The sequence below is a fragment of the Channa argus genome, chromosome 24 (assembly GCF_033026475.1).
Source record: "Channa argus isolate prfri chromosome 24, Channa argus male v1.0, whole genome shotgun sequence".
NCBI lineage: Eukaryota > Metazoa > Chordata > Actinopteri > Anabantiformes > Channidae > Channa > Channa argus.
The window spans coordinates 3,810,800-3,833,999 of NC_090220.1; the positions used below are offsets into that span (position 1 = coordinate 3,810,800).

The following is a 23,200-nucleotide window of genomic DNA, read 5'->3' on the forward strand; positions in this document are numbered from 1 at the left end:
GTTCACAACCACGTTTCGTGGGTAGCTGGGGAGGGATCCGAATGTCGTACTTGTTTACTTGCCCAAATTTCTCTGCCTGGCAAAGAGTCAGACGTCGTTGACTTAAAAAAAAGGTTGTTGATTTCCCTGTTGCCATCATTAAATGTACCATGTAAATGCACCAAAAAATTATATTGATGGGATGTTTATGTTTGAATCTGACTACCCATTGTAAGTTCCAGTGTGTTTGCCTCATAATTTTAAAACTAAGTTTTAAATAGAATAGGTGTTATTTATGAGAATAGCACGGTTTAACTTTGTCTTTCGTAACTGGCAGTATTGGCAGGAATATTCTGTCGTATTTGCCATCAGCAGAAACAGTAGGTTAGAAGAGGAACATCCCAGGGAGCTTTCATTGAGTGTCCGAGTGGGACATACAGGAGAAATATCTTATTTATATTCACTTTGTTTTACTCGACCCTTAAATGGAATTTACCAACCAAACGTGCTACAAGAGAAACCAAATTGTTAGTGTGTGCAAGCAAAACCTCTGTGCGCAAACACTAGAAACACTAACATAATATAGCTTTGTTTAGCTCAAGTAAAACATATACACAACATATGAAAAACTTGTCCTGTTAAGGTGTTAATTACTTCTAAAACAATGTTTCTCCCTCTACTAGATATTTTCATTCAAATTAAATTATCAGTGAAATTCTAATTAGCTAATATTTTACAATCTAGCCTCATCTCAACAAGCTTCAGCAAGCTTCTATATGTTATTATTATTATGTGAATGCACTTTTACTTTTTGGTGTGTTATTTTCATTTTATTGTGTTGGAATTTTTACTCAAGCAAAGAATCCAAAGGTTTCTTCCACCACTGAGTCGCCTAAACAACTAGTGAACAACTTTGAGTACCATCCGGTTTAAGTGATTGATAAAATAATTCCACAACATACTCTTTTCTGTCATCCTTTTTTTATTATATAGAAAACTACTTTAGATAGATAACCATATTAATCCCCATGGGGAGATATAGGGACACAACATGGTGTAGCTGACATGCAAGCTGCTGGAACAACTTGTGTTTGTTGCCCAAGGACTTGTTCTTCTGGGCAGAGGGACCAGATGAGACCTGTCACCTACTGCAAACATGAATAATCAGAGTTTGACGTGCAATCATGTTTTTATGTAAACACTGCTGCACAAACACAGACACACACAGTTGGAAAGAGTTTAACACATCAAAACAATTGGCCCAGTTCTGTCTGTTTCTCCCTGCTCTCTTTATCGCTGTCTCTCTCTCTCTCTCTCCTTCAATCCTCTCTCTGCTCATCATGTATTCTTTGTTAATCCCCTTCCCATTATTTGACCAAGTAGAATGTGAGGCCTGCGTTTTGCGTACAGAAATAATATTTTCAGTGGCCATGACCCATTGGTGAGTCACTCAGTTTGGAGTAGCACATGTGATTCTCATTTTCATTCTTTATATAGCTCTTTTCAGATCAGTCTCTGGTAATATGTTTTCAATTGAGAAATACGTGGCATGTGAAACTTTCCTCTTTTATACCACACAACATGATGAATGTTATCATTTCTTACATGTGTGGCTGCATGATTCAAACAGTAACGCAAAACAACATGCAAAGTGTTTCAGTTGATGGCAACTGCAGTACATTACAAATTTTAAGTGAGGAAATACTGTACGTTTGATTTGAAATTCCATGTGGTTTACCGATATTTTAGTTGAGCAGTGACACTTTATTAATAGTACAGTCGGCTAGATTATTGAAACTGCATTTTTAAACTTTTTGTATCATAGAAGAAATTTTTAATTATTTTTTTTTTTCGTATCTATAGGACATTGTCTTTTCTCATTGCATTCATTTTCAGAGTTGCCTGAGGTAAAGTGTCAGCAGGTAAATCTTTAGGATTAAATCTGCCTTTCTCAGACTATGTATAGATTGTTTACTGAATACAGATTTTTCGGAGCCTCTTTTAGTGGTAGCAGTCACACTGCTATCACACACTGTAGTGATAAGTGATGGATCTGCTCATGTTGAGGAAGACAGGGCATTTTTGTTTGACCCCATCTTTAGGGGCGACGTTGGTCTTACCTTGTCTTGTCCAGGTTAGGAATTATATAGGTTCAGCACACTGTGAACTTGTTTAAAAAAATAAAGTACAACTGAAGAATGACAATAAATATGAATTAAAAAAAAATACAAAACTGCCTTTGAACTTTCACATGCTTTCAAAGTCGTTGCCTGTGTTTAGAAGACAGGCGTGACTGTGTCAGATGCAACAGTAATGTTTTAATCTGATTAATGCAAGCCAGGATGATCTCTGCTCTTCAGTCCTCAATCTCTTTTGCCCTGCTCCACAATCTTCATCCTTCATTTTTATAAAACTGAATGGAAACCGAAATAGGCCTGTGTCAGATTTGGATGACCTTACGTATCATGGATTAGCAATGGAAATTCAATGTTTGGCTTTAAATAATGATTCCTCCTTTATGAACTACTCCAGCTAGAACGGAATCTCATCATCCCTCTAAGAATGTTCCCAGTAAACACAAACATTCCAAAATATACGAATCAAAGTGTGTTTGTGTATCTTCAGTCTACACAGATATAATGTAATCTGGCATTTTTTTTTTTTTGTTAAATGATCTATTTGTGCAGATATGAAGAGGATCTGCAGAGAATCAAAGCTAAGCAGGAATGAAGAAATTAGGTCACACAAGTGGGTTTTCAGATTTTGTGCTTCTGTGGGTTTCTTACTACTTGACACTTCAGTTGTTGAGAAAAAAACTATTTCGAATTACTCATTTAAGATTTAGGAAATGGCACATTATTTTATTTTATCTTGATGGTTTCAGAAATCAGATTTGTCTTATTTTACTGATACAAATGATGCTTCAGACATCGTCAAACATGAATAAACACATCCAAAACATTTACTACTGTATTTGCATTCTTATGTATTGTGTGTTATTACTAATATAATTCAGGTTATCAGATTAGTACCCCCCATGACAGATGTTCGGCTGAGTCAGGATCATGACACCTCTGTAAGGGTCAAAACTAATTTGTTTTTATATCAGTTAGTTAAGATTTTACAAACAGCAGAAGATGACAAAATACAAACATCACCAGATTCACAATTTACATTGTTAGATTTAATTGCTGGATATGGATTATCGTAACTACAACTAACTTTTTTCACCATCTGTGAACCACCACATGGAATATCAAAACTTTGGGAGTCAGCTGTCCGTGACAGGTTGTAACTAGACAAGGTACCAGCACAAAAACACACTCGGAAAACTTAAAATGATTCTGCCAAAAAGCCTTGGTGTACATAAAGCAACGGTGGCCCAGGCGGAACAAACACTGGCCAATTACTGCACATTGCTGATAACATGGTGCTAAATCAAGCAGTTGAGAAAGATGCTTTCAGTCTACTTTTGAATGATAAATTTGTGGAATTTGCTGAGTCCTAATCCCTTTTTAGTATTTGCTGTTGTTTTTCTCACCTATCACTGCTTTGGCTGGTCACAGCGGCTATTGAATAAACCCAGTCAAAGCATATGTATTTTTCTAGTCCTACTGGTGATGTTCCTAGAATGCAGTTAGAGGAAAGAGAGGATAGTCAAAACAGCTATTTTGAACCTTTATGTACCCATAAAGTGCTGCCTTTTCCTTTAACACTCCTCTCACCTGCATGCTGTTATAGACTTTTCACCTGAATGCTGCACTGTTCAAACAATCTGATCTGCTGGCCGCTAAGCACCCTTATTGGAGCAGCTAGGGTCTTGTTCAAGGGCACCTCGGTGGCTGTAATGCGAGAATGACAAACAGTTTTTTTCATTTTCCATCCAGGTTTTAAATTATAAGTTAGACATTTTCATTATGTCAGCAAGAGTCCACTACATTTCCAAAAGTAACAGCAGTCGCTTTATGTGCTATATTTTGGCAAAACAGAAAGCAAGGAGCAGAAGTATGCTTTATTTTTTTCTTTGAATTAAGTTTAATCTGTGTTAAGAGCTTAATATTAAAGTAGTTGGTGCAAGATCGTAACTAAATTTAATAGGGAATATGCTCTGGATAACTGACAACTTTGAAAACTGTACTTTTGTTATTCTAATAAGTTGTGAATTGGAAAGCGCTATTACGGGCACAAAAATAATTTTATACATAGAAAGAGTTCAGTGACTTACCATTACAGCACATCCATGGCTTAGATTAAACTCTTAACATAAGACTTAACATAAAAAAGCTTGTTGAAATTTCCACACTGCTTAGTGCAGGACCAAAATTAACCAGTCAGTACTGGTATTTGATACATTTTGATACAAATATAATTTGGAAATGTTATGCTGACAAAAGCTTATGCCATCTCGTGCCTTTTGGGATGGTGTAGTTAACCAAGCTTCCCAAATTAAAGGATATTTAAAACAACATTAATAACTGCTCATTTTCTCAGAATTGCCAACATTACATTACATTTCTGATTTTAATAAATGAGTTGGATATTGAAAATAAAGGCTTCTATATGTTTTATGCTAGTTAGTTAGTCAGTGGGGATACAGACAGCAAACATAAGTGTACAAGAGAAAGGGGTATGACGTGTAACAAAGGCCCACGTCTAGACTGTGCAGTCACCATCAGGCTGCAAGTGACCTCCCATATATCCAATATGTCATTGTAAATAATTAAAATTTACTCTCAGACGCTCTGCCCATTACAAATTAATACAGGGCATGAAAACATGCCGTGTTTTTATCTGTGTTTTTCTTATATTTAGGGTCTAAATTGACAAGGTTAAGTTTAGGTACAAAAACATTAGACAGGTTTAAATCTTATCTATCTGATAGATTCCAATTTGTTCATGTGAATGATGAATCCTCCATGCACACAAAGGTTAGCTATGGAGTTCCACAAGGCTCTGTGTTAGGACCAATACTTTTTACTTTACATATGTCTCCTTTAGGCAACATTATTAGAAAACACTCCATAAATTTCCACTGCTATGCTGATGATTCCCAGCTATATTTATCTATGGAACCAGATGAAAATAATCAGTTAATCAAGCTTCAAGCCTACAACATATAAAGGCCTGGATGCCTCACAATGTTTTTTGTGTCTAAACTCAGACAAAACTGAAGTCATAGTATTTGAGCCCAAAAATCTCAGAAATATGATGTCTAACCATATTGTCACTCTAGATGACATAAGTCTGGCCTCCAGTACTACTGCAAGGAACCTTGGAGTTATTTATGACCAGGATTTGTCCTCACATATAAAACAAACAGCCTTCTTCCACCTAGGGAACATTGCCAAAATTAGGAGCATCCTGTCTCAAAGTGAGGCCAAACAACTGGTCCATACTTGTGGTTCCCAGAATTTCCGAGGGTAGAATGGGAGGCAGAGCCTTTAGCTATCAAGCTCCTCTCTTGTGGAACCAGCTCCCAGTTCGGATTCGGTAGAAACCCTGTCTACTCTAGGCTAAAACCCTTCCTCTTTAATAAAGCTTATAGTTAGTTATAGTCATGCAGCTATAGGCTTAGACTGCTGGGGGACCCACCCCCTGATGCACTGAGCTCCTTTCCTCCTCTTGACCCTCTCTCCTCTCACACCACAGCTGTCACCACTGTATGTCATTAACTCTGTGTGTTTTCTCCCATAGTTGTCCCCGGTTTTGAAGCTGTGTGTCTTCCAACATGCAGTTTTGAAAAGGGCATACGAAGCGGCACAATTTGACGCTTTAGCAGTCATCAGTGTCTGACACTGTGGGATTAGAATGTGTTAATATTATGGGCACTAGAAATCCCCTCTCTATTACACGCCTCAAAAGTAGTACTGATACAGTAAGTATGTGATAATGCTCCAGTGAATGGTGTAATAACGGTTAAATTGGCCAAGCCGACACAAGGGAAACTCAAAATGACAAACAAAACTCAAATTCTCAGAAACAAAGCAATTACAGGGCGTAACAGTATTATACAGCATCATTACATTACATGACAAAGAAAAAAGGGGGGACGCTGAACAGGAAAAACACTCCTACTTTAATATTGTTCTAAAATACAGTACAATAATGTAGATTTAATGTTAGCTAAAAACCATTTATTTGTAATTTTCCACCCTTTAATTCTGATTATAAAATATAAGACAAAAAAACATAGATGACCAGACTGCCAACATTAAATGGAATGCCAAACAGTTTGAACAGGCTTGAAGCCGAATCCGTATCTCTTAACCTTTACCAAGTCATCAATCTGGAGGTCATGTCACAATAATCACTCTTAATTGCATCTCCTGGTGAATCCTAAAGACTTTTTCTTGCAGCCTGATAGATCTCTGAACTGAGAGTTCCAAAATTTCACTGCTACCCTTCATAAGAGAGTGCTCTTTGATGTTGTAGAGCTCCGCGGCAAGGCAGCCTTTGAACCAGTGGGAAACTGCAGTGGATTAATGGATATTTCAGTCAAGTTTCTTGCTGGGGGCTTGCTTGCGCTATTGTGTGCAGACCATGCATATCTTTGTTATTATCAACCCCTGAAACGCCCCAGTCTGAAACAACACCAACGCCTTCTTTTTTTAAGTAAAACAGTTGCCAGCTGTATGGCCATGCTGAGGACAAATGTAAACAGGAAGGCATTATTCCTTCACACTGCCTGCCAGTATTTATTGCCTGAGAAAAGAAGGCAGTGGAGTTGTAACGTGGACAGGTAAGAAATTGTTTGGCAGCACTATAACCGCATGCGTTTTTACCGATCAAAGCACATGCAGATGGATGTGATCAGTGTCCTCTTTGTTGTTACACCAATTGGGTTCATTCATGATGCGCAGGATGCATGAATGTTCAAAAACAAATTGGTTGGCATATGATAATTCATTACCTGCTGTGACAAAAAGACAACCACACATGCGCATACATGTAGATCTAGACAATGGGAAAAGAGCTTCCTGTTTGTTCTGCCAGGACCCCCCCCCCCCCCCCCCTTTAGCAGTTCACTGAACAAGCCAGTGTCCCATCTGTGAGGAACAATTAAATGACATGCTAGAGGAAACCTAATAAGTGCCACTTCGCATCAATAAAGCAGACTGTTGTCTTCCCTGGGAATTTCCCATAAATTGTTCAACAGCAATTTATGGGCTACTGTTGTGTCTCTAAGGTGTTTTGCGGATATCAAGGCTGCATGGTTTGAGCTTATTTAAATCTTTTTTTCTTTCATCACAACCTGCAGTAAGTACCTAGTTTTATTTTCAGTAGTGCACAATCTTTGTCAGCGCTCAACCACCCATGTTACACTCTGAGTGACGTGTTCAGATTTACACTGCACAGGAGTTGTGTGCGGTAAGTTTAATTTAGTGGTCAGAGCAGGCTGTTTATCTCATGTGAGCCAACTTTAAATCCAACTATAGGTGTGTGTGTGTGTGTGTGTGTGTGTTTGTTTGCTAGGGAGCTGTGCCAATCCCTGTCGTGTAATACAAGTCAAAGTGAGGGTATGCATTATGGATGAATCTGCAGAAGCCAAAAAATGCTCAGGCCAAGGAGGAGAAGCTAGAATATGTTTTATTAAACAAGTGATTGATTGATTTTGACTTCATAGTTTTGACTTTCATATACTGTACAAAAATTAGCTCATGACAGTTTTTTATCTCACAGAGGGAAGAGCTTATCCCACCATGCATTTGGAAGGTTGGCAGTTCATCACAGGGCTTACGCAGATTAATACAATCACAGTTACACTGACACCTCTGAGGAAACAGCACTTTCATGCTGAGGCAACAGAGTAAGTCACTGACCCACTGCGAAGTTCCAAATAGTTTCAGTTGCAGCTTAATTAGCACCTTTTCTGTAGCCAACTGGTGGCTACAACTGAATTTTCTCCTCTAATCATATAATCACACATCACGTGTGTGACATTGGATATTTGGGTTAGTGTAGTGCATTTGTATTTTGTGTATACTTGTGCCTCTGGTAATAAGCCCTTGGATTTGCATCCATGCCGCCACAGGCTAGGTGCCTTTCAGCCAAAACGGCAGTTTAATCCACAAACTCTGTCCTCTCAATTCCTGTGGAGGACAGCCAAATCCTTATTTACCCCCAACCCTCATCTGTCACCACATCAGTCCTGTCTTTCAACAGACGCCCCGACACTGCAATTAAAATATTATGAGAAGTTTTACTCTCACCATTAAACACACAGGTATATCCCCATAGATCCCTAACTCCAACTTTCTCTCAGTGACACAAGTGCATGTGTCATCACTGCACTGGAGTGTATTTACAGAGCTGACTTATGTGCAGACCAAACAAATGATTATGACAGCTTATCAGATATGAACAAAGTATAAATGTAAATCCCCTGATTGTTTCTGTCTGACATGAAAACACACTGTGTAAATATGTAAAACATCAGTCCTCTGAACCCTTGTGTGATCCTTTATAAGTTCTAAGATTTTATTCAAAGGTGAACATCATTACCATGTGCAATCAGCAGAGACAAACACAATAGAGAAATCAAAGAGCGAAATGGAAGAAAATAAAACATGACTAAGCCCAGGTAGATATTCTGTAAGGCAGAACTTTAATAACAAGTAATAACACATAAACTTATATATTGTTATAAAGATTAAGTTAGGGTTGAGGTTAGTGTGGGCACAAAATAACTTGGTTGTTAGAGATAGATCAGGGTTTTGAATTAAAACAAGTAGTATAGGTTAGGCAAATATAGAACGTTAAAATTCATTACGGTTATGGAACCTTTTTTCATCATGGTTTCTATAAATAACGTCTGGTTGTCTCTACCGAATTCTAAAGCCATCCATCCTTTCAAAACCAGTTTAATAATGCGGATAATGGCTCAGAAAAGTCTATAACCACTTCTGTGATAATGTCAAATTTCAATGTCGGATTTGATCACTGTGATTATTAATCTCTATTTAGCCACCGCAGCACATGGAATATAAGGCATTAAAAAAAACCTGATACTCAAAGCACTAACACAGAAGCTTGTTTTTCACCATGGGTGGAATAGAACCTTTTATCGGAGCAACAGCACATATTGTAGCTCTTGCCTAGTAATTCGCCGTAAAAATTTAGTCCTAGTTATGAGAGTATAATAGCTCACTGAATGTCCCTAAAAGACCTCATAAGCGTGTGGCAATAAGCTTTAGAAACTGAGATGAATCTCAAGTCACAGTCTGCAGGGCAGAGAAGTCATAAAATGCATTACATTCAACACTTGCTTTACAGTAGAATTTATTTACCTCAACTTCACCCCTGCAATTATACTTCAAAGATTTTGAGTCATGGCCAATGTTATCACATCCGACAGTATCTTTTCAAACTGAAAGAGAATGCTAATTAAGGTCAACTCAGAGCCAGATTCTACATCTTTTAGCTAGCTAGCAAACCTAAATATGAGTCATTCATCATCATTGTAGCGTATGGTCAGACTGCCTGCACAGAACTGTCATCATTGTTTAAATATTCATATGCTGCTGTATTCTACAAGGGACTATACCAGTGCTTTTGCTGTTTTCTTTTCAATACTTTGACAACATACTGCACGTACAACCATGTTTCCAAAATACGTTTGGCAACAGGTCAGTATCCTTAGAAGTAAGGATGGACTAATGTTCACCTCTCTGTGAAAGACTGCATGGGAAAGTAGTTGAACAACTTAAGAATAATATTTTCCTCTTGTCGAATTTTGAAAGATCCTCTGTGGTAGATTAACAATATGTACGGGTAACGCTAGCAAACCAATAATCTCCAGGTGTTACTGCAGTGAGATCCCACGCTATTGAAATCAGGGCTAATTTCTAATAGTGTCAGCGTACGAAAGTTTCCAACTTCATCCTCATCATAGCAGCTTTTTCCCCACCCAGAGTCCTGCCTGCATGTTAGTGTAGCTTATCCCAGCTGATTTTGTTCTTCTTCTGTTGCAACTTCTTGTCTAGTTCTAAGTGGATTGTAGCCAAAGTTAGTCCATTAATCGGTTTCTTCCATGAAATTGTAATGCTATGCAGCATTTTTGGCAAAGATTTATTTTAGGGTACAATGATGGTAATGCTGCCGCCTCACATCTAGTTGCTGCATGGATAAATAGCTCTACGATGCATAAAGGTTGTCTTACATGTATATTAATTTTATCAATATACTCCTTATACACACAAACAAAGTACGACGCAGATGAAAAGTGTAAATGAACCATACCTTGTACATTACAACCTGTCCCCAAAACAACACCCTTCTTTTATTCTCTTCTGAGAAGTACTCTCACTAGGGTAATAGAGATTAATGGGCACTGGCAACAAACAGATGTTGTAGAGTACAAGAAAAAGTGGGATGAGTGATGGTGTGGCTTGTGTGTGGGTAGAAAAAAAGGAAGGACTAATAGATTTAATTGTGTTCGGAGAAGGAAGGACAACTTTCTGAGGTGACGGACATCTTCATACATTCGATTAACCAGAAATAATTATTATAATTTCATTAATTGCTTGCAATAAATTTCCCCTACTGTTGGTTAGAGGCTGATTGTCATGTGGCTTATGGAGGTACACTGTAGAACATGAAGTGTCTTTGCTCTACAGAAGCTTGTTGTGTGAGTCTGTTAAAGCATCTAAGACAGTGTCAAACAGCTAAGATGCTGTGCAAGGATACTGGACTCTACACAGTCTGACTGAAACAGTGTTTGTGCAACTCAGTAGCCATCTTTGGGGACACAGGAGAGGATGGGGCCATGCTTATATAACTTGAGCTGTGGAAGATCATGCCATCCAAACCTTAGTCCATGCCACAGCCTGGAGAAGGGAGACTGAAAGAGTGTTAGGGGGTTGAAGGGTGGGGGGAGTTGGGGGGGCTGCAACAGAGAACATTCCAGGAAACTCAGAGGCATAATCTTCTTATCCATGGCAGATTGGTTCAGTGAGTGATGTGCAGTGTGTGCACGTGCATGTATCCAAGTGTGTTTGTTTGTTCTCCTTCATGTTGCTCCAGCTCTTCCTCTTCATCATCCTTCACTCGCTGGCTTTTCTTCCACCTATTTGACCATAACCTGCTCTGCCCTCCCCCCCCCCCTTAAGTCTCTCCAGGATCGGCTCTTCTGCTTTTTATCCTCATTAGTGCCTAGTTTTCCCTGTGTTGGTTGGTTCTTTCCCCCGTGATCAAGAGATAAACGTGACCCCGTGTACCGAAGAAGACAGAACGAAATGAGGTCTCTCCCTGAGACTGCTGGTGCTCCTCTGCCCCTGGCCAAAGCGGAGAATTAGTGTTGAAGAGGGGGGTTGGATGGTAGAAGGGCAAAGGAGGGGGTGGGGTGCTGTGGGCCAGATTCTGCTGATTGTAGGAAATTATACCCTCTAATTTCACCAGCAACTCAAAAGACAGAGGCCTTAGGGAGACACTAGGACAAAGAAGTGTTTCACAGAGTGATGAGAAGAAAACTGAGTGAAAGAAGGAGGGATGAAAGAGGAAGAAGAAGATTGACGAAGGGGGCACGAGCGGGGATGTAACAGTAGAACGAGGTTTGGTCTAAAGCCAGTCAGGGAAGACAGAGAAGAAGAGAGGCAGTCACTGAGAAGAAAAGTGGTCCTGCCAAACTAAAGCGTGTCCTTAAGCATCATCCAAGAGGCTTTAGCACAGACGCACACACACATTTACGCTTTTACCCACCTATTCCCCCACTTTTCATCTTAACACCTTACTAAAGCGCCATTTGCCTTTGCCGGTCCCTGTGTATCCTCCCATCTTCTTTCTCAAACCTGGTTTCTGTCTCCTCCTTGATAGTCTTACCCACAGACCGTGACTATCTGCCACCGACAGAGCCGCTACAGGATTAGAGAAGGATGAAGAATGCAGAGCACAGTCAGCCAGCACCTCCTGCTGTACACAACACGCAACTGTCTCACAGCGCTGCTGTATCCTTGAAACGCACAGCAAGGACATCAGATACTTCTTTCATTCAAGTATGGTCTTTACATTTAGGAAATATAATTTCAGTTCATCAGTTCCTAAACAAATCGAAAGACATCTGTCGTTTTTATATTCCTCACTATTCATAACAAACTGGATTCTAACTTTTCACCTGTGTCGAGTTTTCAAAACACAGCGTGTACATTGGAATTGTTTTTTGAACTGAAGCAACGTTGTTTGTGAAGAATCTATCATCTTAAAGCTGGTGACAATTGTCTGTTATAAGACATAGCAATGACTTAATTAGTCAATAAACTGATTAAAATCGATCAACCCTAAACTAATTGCCAGCTTTTTTCCTAATCAAGTTACTGTTTGAGTCATTCTCCAAGCGGAAATGCTGCTGTTAGTTCCATCTTAATGTGTATTAATAATTCTTAAGTTTTAGACTGTTGGTTTAACAATATGGTCAGTTGTCTGACACTTTATAGTCAGAATGATTTATTGAAAATGAAAATAATGTAATTACAGCTTTTTATTTAGAAAAAAAGAGGACAAATAGTGACAGAAACACAATATCACACACAATATCACATCTAATTTAGTAAATAGATGCTTGCTACCCATGGCCAGTTTTCCCAACTGTGTTACATTAAAACAACTGTTAAATATAACGCATGTCTCTTCCCAGAAAATCCTAATGCAATGTAATGTCAGTCTCCAGCTTGAATCCAGTCAAAATGGATTTTGATTGATTTAGTGGGTCTTTTGCACATTTGGGTTTACTGAAGGAACTGAAGGAACTGGGAGGTACAGGCAGTACCCTCTGTGTTTCACATTTCAGATTCTAGCAGCAGCCTTAAGTTGTGCTCTTCGACACCAGACAGTTAGACGGTGCTTCATCATCAAGAGATTGACACAGCAGAGTATTCTCATCAGTATTTTATGCCCTCTGAGATCCTACAAATCGTGCTGGGACTAGAGGATTCTTGCATGCGCCATTTGTGGAAACACAGGCAAGACAGACACTACATTTCCAGCACTGTTACATTTTTTCACCTTTTTTTTATTTTTTTATAACAACTGTGTCCTTGTTGGACCTCTGTTATTAGTTGGGAGTGAACAGTGTGAGCCAGGGCTAAGGTATTCAGAGAGGGGAGAGTGTTAGAGAATAGACACAATGGGAAGCTGAACGACAGAGAGTGAGCTTGGCAAAGCTACAGCGCTTCACTGCAGAGGTTTTAAATCCTTTAACATGATTTCCCTCATCCTATTAAAGACATAGCTCTGGATAGGGAGACTGTAAAGTGTTGCGTAGGTCTACAGGAGGGAGAGGGAGAGCGAGAAGGAGAGAAAGGGAGAGAGATTGAATGAGTGTTTGAATATAGGGAACAAATCATCATTCCAGTCCCATTTCCACCTGCAACCAGGCTCTGTTTGTCTCTCTTATCATCTCGTGTAGATTTGGCTCAGTGACCTTTTATTATTTTTGGTTTCTTGGAATGTTATTTTCTACTTTTCACATGGACATTTAAACAAATCGTGAAGCTTGTCATGTGACACGTGATGTTAAAAAAGCAGCCATTTTTAAGGCAAACTATGACCATTTTACCGTCCCAACCACCTTAATTTAACGCCTACGTTTAACCCTGATTTCAAACTCTGACCAAACCATCATGAAACTGCCCATTGTAAGTGATCCGCCAATTTGTTGCCTGCCACCAAAAAGGGTACAGTAACAACAGACACCTGCTTTTCTACATGGTGGCAGTATCTTCGTTCTTTGGGTTTTAAGAAAATGGAGCGGCAAAGACAAACCAGCTAACTCATCGCCATGACTCATGGCCACCTGGGTGGTGAAGGTACCAGCCAGACATGCTAACACTTCCAGCCTCAGATACATTGAGCACAGTGACTCACAGTGTGTATTCATTCAATTTTGCTCCTGTTTGTTTGCTTATGAAAAGGCTTAAAAGTAAACACACACAAATGGAGTGAAATGAATGCAGAGAACTGAAAAATTGGTCCAGTTGTTTCTTGGTTAATAATTTCCATTATTTTAGTCCTCTAGGAAAAAAAAAGTGGCAGCTGAGGGAATTTCAGTGTATCACACTTCTTTTCCTCAGCTTTAACTCTTTAGTTTCCTGCAATATTGCTTGCCTAACCACTTTAGTTGCATTATATTCATCCCTTCGGAGCATATTTCATTAAAAAGATCACTAGTTGTTGATTATGAGAAGATTATAAACACTGGAAAAAGAGGGCAGCGATTGGAAGAACAACAAAATAGACATTCAGTCTCAGCTTAAGATCCACGCCACTTTCAGAACAGGACACACAAGTGCAAGGAACTGGAGCAGAAAAGACCCTTTGTGTTTAATCTTGGTTCTGCCAGAGCTATATTCTACAACTATATAGTGTGTGACATAAAGCTGAAGTTGTTCACTGACCCCATTTGATTCAGGCAATTCATATTTATCGCTCTCCGTCCCTGAGGCCTATTAAGACGAGGACCTAAGCTTTCATCACAGTATTCGTCCTGGGGCAGCTGTTAATTTGAGAGAACTCTGTATTTATGTCCCTCATTAAATCGGTATTTTATATGCACTTTCGTCAATTAAGTGATTTAAGCTTGTTAATTTGTGATTTAGTGATTTGCTTAGTGGCGTGGTACCACACTGTCTCCTTACAGCAGGGAAAGTTTGGATTCTAGCTGTTTGGAGTTTGCATGTGGTTGCCAGGGTTTTCTCTAGATGATTGTCCAGAATCAAACTTTACTGGACATATATGCTGTGTCATCAATATTCATGACTTGACTGTTGCATTATAATACTGCTGTTATTCTTCTACACATGCAGCTCCCATTTCAGTTACATCTGCATGTGTGGGGGTTTAGAACCTCCACTGTGTTCACAGTGGAGCCAAGTCAAGAAGCAATGGCATCCTGCAGTCTACAGTGCCTGAGGTTGTTTGCAGAACCACAGATGTCATCATAACAGCTACTAGTGTAAGAAGCTCAACCCAGGTGGTCAAGTCATTAGAAAGACTTCTGCCGCACTTTTCCCAAAAGCACGGGTCCAATAATAAACATTTTACAGGCTTACAGAAATTGCATTAATTGAGATTATTTTTGTGGTTAGACATTTGATTCGAAAATAGCATTACAGTGACACAGTTTGCAGTTGTTTTAGAGAAAAAGCCCTTTATGATCGTCAAATAATTTGCAGGGACTGACTAAGGTCGCACAAGTTAAAGATTAAATTGTGACAAATATGGAGCATGTATAAAACAATCTTAAAGAATATCGATGCTGCTTTAAATGTTGCAACAGCAACTTGTATCCAGCAGAGAGAGTTGTTCTCCAACAGCTGAACAGTGAAAATGCGTCACCCCCCCTCCTGAATGTCCCTCTGCAGGGGATCATGTGGATCAGTTCGCTATCTGGTGTATTGTATGTTTTGCACTGATTTGTTACATACAGATCGAGCAACAAATTTATCTCACGATTGTTTATTAATGTATGAGTCTATACAATGTTATAATGTGCCAATATGATTTTTCCTTTTTGTACTTGCATCTTGTCAACACTTACATTTATCTTCATTTCAAAACTGTGTTTCCACATCAGGCTTTTTCTTCATTTTGTCTCTTTACCGGGAGGATCAGACTTCACTTTAAAAGCGGTTAGTTAAATACAAGATAATCGTAAACTACAGAACCGAGATCTGACAGCATTTTAATCAAAATTTCAACCTTTTCCTGCATTATTCTCTCTGCTGCCACTCATCCTAGCAACTGCTTAATGGTCTATAATATGTCATTAGAAATTAAATGTAGAATTAATGACTTTTGATGTAAATGTTAGGACAAAACTTTGGCATACACAAATTTCAAACCGTAGCATTCTATTCTAGCATATCCAAGACATCCATTCTTCTAATCATACATCGGCCCCTTTGTATTTCAACTCCTATGACCCAAGGATACAGCAGCAGCAGCATCCACAACCTTGGTTTTTGAAACAAAGAGCTTATATCTCGTGAGTCGAACCAGCCTACGATTTATTAGCTGTCCAGTTTCCCCGCACTCCCATCAAATCGGGTGATGATGAAAAGCTTGATTTTGTGATGCAATTCAGGAAAAAAAAATCTTTCATTCACCTAAGGACAGGTCTGGCCAGACACTGCATAATATGCATGGACAGTGTCCTCTCCTGGGACAGGATATGTTGTAAAATAATAAATCATATCTTGAAAATCTGCACAAATTAAAACTAATAAATCATTCAGTACGTTTCTTTAGTAAACAATTACGTAATTATTATAATGGCATAAGTTTAGTTTTTCGACATGAACAAAAATTGAGGAATTGCATAAATGTAGCCTGCTATAGTGATGGAGTAATGTAATGTTTGCATAAGCAGCAAATAGAGTTACACTTGGAATAATTCTGATATTAATTGAAACTGCTGTTATCAATATTATCAATATTTGATATCACCACTAGATCAAACAATCAGTTATATGTGAAAGGTGTCACCTAGTGAGAATTATCATACAACTTTGCAATGCACCCTCGTGTCTATGGAGCATCTGTGCATCTTTGAGCTTTTTTTATTTTTTCGGTTTTACACGACTTCGCTGTTTTGGTTCACTCTTAGTACTGAGCATCTGCAGGCAGCTGTTGTCTTTAAACGCAGCCCTAATCCCTACTGTGTGCTATATGCCCAACACATAATGACAGACAATGTGTGAACACAGTGAAACATTTAGCATCTGAAGAGCCCCTCGGGAGTCTGTGGAGAACAAATTGAGATGAACTGAAAGTAGTTATTGTACTTTCAATCATAACGTGAACACAAAAAACGTTTTTAAACTGCGTGATAATGTTGCTTAGTATCTACTGGGGGTACAAATAGGTTGGAAATTGGAAAACACGTTTGCCATAGCAACTTAAAAGTTTACATTAGTGGAGTGTTTCCAACTTGTGTTTGCTGCCCCCGAGTGGCTAAATCATGCAACAATGCACGATTCAAGGTTTTTTTTTTTTTCTAAAATTATAACCAAATTACCAATGCTGATCATTCCTGTTAAACAAGCCCGATGTAAATGAACACACAGCCTCCGTATTGAGGAGGGTCGGCCTTTTATGAATAACAACAACATATCTTATGGTATTAAGCTGATTCTTGAGGGATTACTGTCTCTTCTTATTACTTGCGCGTCACAGCAAGTATTATTACTTACAGCGTATACGCTGTGAAATACAATAATTCCTGGAACAAAATATCAAACAAAACAAAAAAACAACAACAACAACAACAACATTCTGACGTCAGCCCGATGCAGATCCACATGTAAAAACAATCAAAGCAGCCCAGCGGAAATCCCTAAAACCTCCGCTTCATTTTCTACACATGACGGCTTCAGCCGAGCGAGCGCATGTTCAGTGATCTTTGCGTCGCACCTCCTCGTCATGACAACTGGCTGTGTGATTGAAAGATTGCAAGTGATGCCCTGTGAAAGAGAGAGGGAGTCGATGAGACCGCACTGAGAGGGAGAGGGGGAGAGAGAGGCTGTCATCAGCCATGGGATCTTCTCCAGCGGGTCTTCAAATAATAGTAGTGCATCTTTCTATTTAAACAACGTACTGTAGCTACCGTTCAAAAGCCATGAAGGCTAAACGGAAGATCCCTTCGCTGACTCTCAGACCGACTCTGTATTTTCAGTTAAGAGCATCACATACCAAGTGAAACCAAGTGAGAACACCACGCAAGCGCGTAAAGAAGAGATCGGACACCTGATTTCGTGGGGTATCTTCAGAGCGCTGTTTCACATTTTAAGTCGAGCAGTTCGTGCATTTGAAGGCCCCTCGCCGTGCAGCGGGGCAGATAGCCTTCCGTGGATTATTATCAGCATGGACAAATGAGGGAAAGAGGACAGACCACTGCGTTGACTTTGGAAGCAACGCGCAGAGTCTCGACGCTATAGCGTTACGCATTCATTTTACCGTGAGTGCTTGTTTTTTTTTCAGTTGGATTTCTTCTCTCTGCTGCATCCCAACACTATAAAAGTCAAATATCTGTGCATGAGAATCCGACCTGGGTGTTGTCAGAGAGGCATGAGAGGAGGAGGGGGGCAGTATGAGGTGTGCTTTTTTTGGAAAAGCCGGAGAAAATAGACGGACACCGAGAAGGTGTGCTGATGTGCGAAAGCCTGCGACGCGTTACCCTCCTGAGAAATAATTCCGATCAGGGAAGAAATGGCCTAGTTAAGACATCATCGACACACCGCCAGAGGATACTAAAGAAGAATCGTGTTTAGATGGACGGGCCATCATCATCGTCGTCCTCATAATTCCGGTGCTTGCATCGAGTCTTTTAGGTAAGCCTTATGATCAACACCACCTCCTTGACATGACTAGAGATTTTCTGTCAGTCATGGGTTTTATGTGTGCGCAATCTGTGAGCTTTGGTGACTTCGCACATTGCGCACGTTAACCATCTTGACGCACCGTCACAATTGGGGAATGAGATTTCAATGTAAATCCTTATAGCACTTTGTTGCCATAGCACACATTTTCTTCCTTTCAGCGGAAACCTTCCTTGGCCTTGCCTGTTGATAAGCTACCGTATCTTTACACGATCAGTGCATTCTCTACAATCACTACCCTGTCGTTTTAACCATGCTGCCAACAAGATGACATTCATGTGATTTACTTGGACTCAGCTCATGATGTGTCCTGTCAGTCAGATAGACTGCTCTTCTCATTTAGGGTCCGGTATGGTCTAGTTCTTACAGGTACAGATAATTTCAATAACGCTTTTAATTCGTGTGTTAATGGGCAGTTAATTCAATAAACACGCTGCTACGCTGTAATATAACTGATCTCAGCCAGAGTGTATGACAGGCCTCAAACTCAGAAGATGTCCTCTCTAATGAACAGACCCACAGCAGCTCTGAGATGCGCACAGTGTGTGCAGAAACACACACACACACACACACACACACACACACACACACACACACACACACACACACACACACACACACAAGGCTTGTGCCCTAGAAGATGCAGATAGGATTGTGAATTAAATGCACACGCTCTGATGATCCAGGGAAGGCTCCATTAATATTCAGCGGTGGTTGGGCTGTGCTCAGTTAATGGCAGACAACAGGACCTCTGTTCTGACAGGTCATGGATGAGAAATGGTATATTTTCATTTTTAGGGAACGAATGTGTTTTTTTTTTCACAGATACATTGCCTGTAGCTACAGAGGAGTGACATTTAAAATCCATCAGAAAAGCAATAAAGTGGTTTTGTAGACTTTTGCAGAATTTGGTCTTGCTCTTGTCCGCATAGTGCTGAAGTAGCTGTGATTGCTTTCTTAGGCCAACATCACCTCACCTTGGTTACTGGCTTTTGGACTCTTAAATGTATATAACATAACATGGTTAAAGAAATGAAAGATTTTGTGTATGGACACCATATACTAATCATTTCTCTAATTGAGTGAAATGGTATGTTGAACAAATCATGGAGACCAAGATCTAGACAGAAATCAAAATTGAAAAACCAACTCTTGGGACTAAAAGGAGAACCTGGTTTGGCAGCAAAACCTGGTTTAGCACAATTGTTGGTCCTGCTCACATTAGGCACGGTTGTCTACTATCATGTCTGAGCCCAACTTTCCCCTGTCCCTTCTCCACCGCTGTCCCAGACTAACGTTCATTGCGCTATAGCTGTCACACCCTTATAATCTTGAAGTGCTCTCCTGTAGTCATTGTAATGGAGTTCTGTGTACTGGAAGTGTGGGAAACCTGACGCCTGACCACGGATCGGATTGATCACTAGTCAAATGAATTGGACATTAGGGGTTAAATGTGTTCAGGGACAGCACCTAGTGTCAGGTTGCCCTTAATATCAAAGGAAAGATGTCATGATTGTTGCCAATCCCATATTAGTGAATGAAAAAAAGGTACATTAGAGTAAAGCATTAGTTGATATTGTGATGACCACAGTGTAATTTGATTTCCTCAAAGTAAACAGAACATATAAATGGAATAAAATGTAATGAATTGCTGCTTATTGGGTTGGATGACAGCGTGAAGTGCAGACTTAAATTTCAGAAAAAGAAACGCGTTAAGCCTGTGTTTAATGAAGCCTGCTGGGTGATATGTACCTGACGCATCTAAAACTAGACGAGGGTCATAGTCTCCCACACATTAACTGGGTCTTTCTTCAAGTATGGAAGGATTAATATCCAGTGGTTGTGTACACACCTGTGTGTGTGTGTGAGAGAGAGCGAGAGCAAAGTTTTCACTCCTGTAATTTTAGTTTTGTATGGCATTGTCTCAGGCTTTAGTGGATTTGCTCAATTACTTATTGGTTAAAGCTTCATTTTGACTTCATTGCATGTTTATAGGCCTAAACACACAAAACTCTTGAATTCCTTATTAAGACTTTGGTATGAGATGTCACTGTTTTATCTGCGTTATTTTTTGCTACTGCTAATAAATGTAACTGTAGTTCAGTGGATAGGCGTGGATTGAAGTGCACATAGAAGACTTCCAAGCAATGCATAGTTAATATGTAGAACGTGAACCTTTAGTCTCCTCTCTAATGTTGCAGTGCTGGGTCTGAATTAAAATTATTCCATTGTAAAAACAAAATTTGCGGTTCCACTGAGTCAACTAGCCTTGCTCTGAGACGAAATGAACAAATGTAAAAACTAACTGTGTTTTAGCTCCCTGATCTGCGGGTTTCTGTGTGGGCATACGCTGCCTGCTACAGCTACAGAATGTGCTTTATGAAGTGTGATTTGTTTCCTAATTTAAAGCCACCTGAGTACTAACCACAATCCAAATAAAAGTGTTCTTCTCTTTGGTTTGGTTTTGCATTTTTAGTGAGTTTAAGTAATGTAACTTGAAATGAAAAGTGGCATTAAAAGAAGTGGTTTCTAAAGACCAGCTAAAATTACATTTTTTGTTCCCCCTTTGGCATCTACATGTTTAAATTCAGCTTGTTGCCTCCATTTCCACTGTTTACCCTTAATACTGCCGTCTGTCTTTTAACTGCTTTTGGATACTATCCATTTTCAAAGTATTAATACTTGCGACTTTCTCATTTTCAATGACGCTGTTACCAGAGAATCCTGCATTCTTTAACAAGCCATGCCCGAGTACATTTTAAATACCCGTCGTAACAAAAACATCTCAAACTGTACTGTATCATTATGTTACTGTCATATAAAAAGGAAAGTGCTCTCCTAGCAAAATTATACACTCATATAATCCTCATTCACTGAAAGTCCATTTTGTTGTTGCCTTTGCTTTAATTATCTTTGGGATGTTTTAAAACCTGACTGGAGCTCACCTGCGACACACCAAATTGATTGGAAATTGTTTAAAAAGGCAAACACATGTGCACATGTGTATACATAGAAGAAAACCGAACCATGAAAGTCAAAAAAGTCCAGCCTTAAAACCCAATTCAGGGCAAGAGTGTAAAAACATTTCCAAAGCTTGTGGGGCTTCTAGTAGCGAAGTGGTTTCGGTAACTGTTAAATAGAAGATTCTTGAAAAAGGCACTATATATATATATATATATAGTTGGCTGCTTGGCCAGACTGAGTAACCAGGCAAGAAGGGCCTTGCTCAAGGAGGTAAGCAAGAGCCCAGTTGTCAAACCTGCTCCAGACTGTAAGAGTTCTCCTTTAAGTCTTTGACTGACTAAACCCTACAAAATATCTGTGGAGAGACCTGAGGTAGCACTTCAGACACTTGTTGACCAGGCTGGTGGAGCTTGAGAGGATCTGCTTGGAACAATGGAATATTATGCTCAAATCTGCCAAGCTTGTACTGTAGAGACTTTCCCGATAAGACTCAAAGTTTCTGCCACATTATTGGTCTGAGTGTATTTTGTCAATTAGGGGATTAGGGAGTTTTTAAGATCTGAATTTCTAGAGACTAGATTGATGCACAAAAACACAGATACTTTACCCGTTTAAATTGAAGGCGTTTGAAAACAAACCCCAGGCTCATGATGTGTCTCACAGAAAAGGTTGGAGCATTGTTTTAAATTTATGGCCCAACAATAGCTTTGCAGGCTTTGCTGCTGAACACAGTAGGGTATATATAATGGGGTGTTTGACCACTAGAGTGAAACTTGTGACTCCATTATTGTTGAAAACTTTCTTAATGAAGCCTCAGTGGTACAGTATAATGCTGATGAGTGTCCATTCTAATATTGCCAAAGATTTAAACTACACAGAATTTAATTGAGATGTTACTTGTGCACCACATGGTTCCCCTGTCATCTATGTTTTAATGTCCAAACAGTGAGTTATGGGCCAATTGAGGTTGAGCATCTACATGCTCCTGCCTTTTCAGAAATTGTTTATCAAGCTCTCATAATTATACAATTTTTATAGCTTGACAACTCTTAGTCCTTCGAGACATATCAAGACCATTCTTTCAAAATCAGTCATTTCTACTACTGTGAATGAGAGATAGGACATAATATAGATATGCCACCTTATCCTACTGACTAGCGGCAACTTTGAAACAGAACAAACATATAAACACAGTGTTGACTTTAATGTTGTTTCACCCCTGCTATATTGCATTTTTAGAATTTGTACAATTATCATCAGCTCAAAAGATCCTGGAAATCCATGCCACAGTTGCTTATATTTACCCAGCTAGGAAGTGTGGCAACTGTTACTATCCATACATCCTCTCACCATATGACTAGCCTAGTTTCTCACCAACCTACGGCATCTTTACATAAAATATTTAATGTATCTTGGGTTAATGGCGTAGCTGTTGCAACAGGGGCTTGGAAATTTCAATTTCATTGTAAGGATGTAGTGTCAGAGGGAAGAGAGGTTGAAATGACCCAGCTCTTAATCACGTCACTAACAAGGAGAAGAAAAATCATGAGAATACCTTGACCTGACCCATTATTTGTTAGCAAAGTAAAGTTGGAGAAAGGCCCGTGCAAATGCCATGGTAACCATCTTGTGTAACCTCCTTTGAACAATCTCACATAACCGCCATGCATGAGATAAGCCAGAATAAGTGCTGTCCTGTCTTGTACAGTCTCACAATCACACCAAACCCCATTATAATATCAGGTAATTTAATGTGTCTTTTATTAGTGGCATAGGCGTGACCTTTCCTGAATTGCAAAGTTCCACCCTTCACTTCATCAGACATGATCCATTAAGCAGCTGTAACATTTTATTCACTGATATTTTTTGGGCAGTGATGCAGAAGCTTG

At 39.4% G+C, this 23,200-nt stretch overlaps 1 protein-coding gene across 4 annotated transcripts in view; it reads left to right on the top strand.

Annotated features, from left to right (window-relative positions):
* Positions 1-17,332: 17,332 nt before the first annotated feature.
* nlgn2b (neuroligin 2b) overlaps positions 17,333-23,200 on the top strand; it is a 61,914-nt gene continuing 56,046 nt past the window's right edge. For 2 of the 4 annotated variants that reach the window (XM_067494659.1, XM_067494660.1), the window contains exon 1: positions 17,333-18,299. The gene's annotated coding sequence lies outside the window, so the exon portion shown is untranslated. The remainder of the gene's footprint in view (positions 18,300-23,200) is intronic. The other 2 variants (XM_067494656.1, XM_067494658.1) reach the window with 2 other exon arrangements.